Source organism: Pristiophorus japonicus, chromosome 17, assembly GCF_044704955.1.
Source record: "Pristiophorus japonicus isolate sPriJap1 chromosome 17, sPriJap1.hap1, whole genome shotgun sequence".
Classification (NCBI taxonomy): domain Eukaryota; kingdom Metazoa; phylum Chordata; class Chondrichthyes; family Pristiophoridae; genus Pristiophorus; species Pristiophorus japonicus.
The window spans coordinates 116,999,142-117,000,299 of NC_091993.1; positions in this window are offsets into that span (position 1 = coordinate 116,999,142).

Here is a 1,158-nt window from a genome sequence, read left to right on the forward strand (position 1 = left end):
CAACAGTTGCAGTTTGGAAACATTTTCCTTTTGTGACTAACCATCTGCGCAAATTGGCTGCCGTGTTTCCTACATTACAACAGTGACTATACCATTGGCTGAAAAGCGCTTTGGGATGTCCTTGAGGTCATGAAAAGTGCTATAGGCGTGCAAGTCTTTCTTTTAATGTTCTTTTTTTGGAGCAGGTGGACCTGCTGTACGTTGCCAGCGTCTTGTGTTTTAATTCAAACCTGATCCCCAGGTTTTCTGTTTTTCATTTTCTCCCATTACCTTAGAATCATAGCGTGCTACAGCAGAGAAGGAGGCCATTCGGCCCATCGAGTCTGCACCGGTTCCTTCATCTAGCAGTCGTTGCATAAAAAGGTTTTCTCTCAAATTGCCTCTGGTTCTTTTGCCAATCACCTTAGATCTGTGTCCTCTCGTTATCGACCCTTCGGCTATTGGAAACAAGTTCTCTTTACTTACTCTATCTAAATCCTTAGGCCAGTGAGGAGAGGCATAGAGGTACAGGTGGGCTCCACCGGTGGGGTCCAAGCATGGCATGTGTCGCAGCTCTCTCCCCCTCCCTCAGGGCAGAACTCGTTTCTAGCAGAGCGGGGCTGGCAGTCGCCAGAGGTGCCCCCGCAATGGCACTTCTGCCCACCTGCCCCATCCTAATGCAGTGCCCTACTGACCGGAGCACATTCAAGGCCTTCCGCTTTATTATTATTTTTATATTACTATTTAAACTCGATGCTGACCATTCGTTCTCCCCACAGATGCTGACTGTGTGTTTCCAGCTTTTTCTGGTGCTGTTTTCGATGTGCAGCATTATTAACATTTTTATTGAAATCAGTAAAACGTGTTGGTCATTTATTGCAAGTGGAGTTGTGCCTTGTTTGAAAATTCAATGGTGCTCCGATTGCAACACTGCTGTCGTTGTATCATGTGACTCATCATCAGCTGCAGCACAGGCAGTCCCTCGAAATCGAGGAAGACTTGCTTCCACTCTAAAAGTGAGCTCTTAGGTGGCTGAACAGTCGAATACGGGAATTACAGTCTCTGTCACAGAGGGAAAGGTGAACCAGCTGGACCTCGGTCGTTTTTTAATCTATCAATTCCTCTGTTACTCTTCATGCACAGTAGTCTTGTTAAGTTTTATCTCTGTGTGTCAATCAG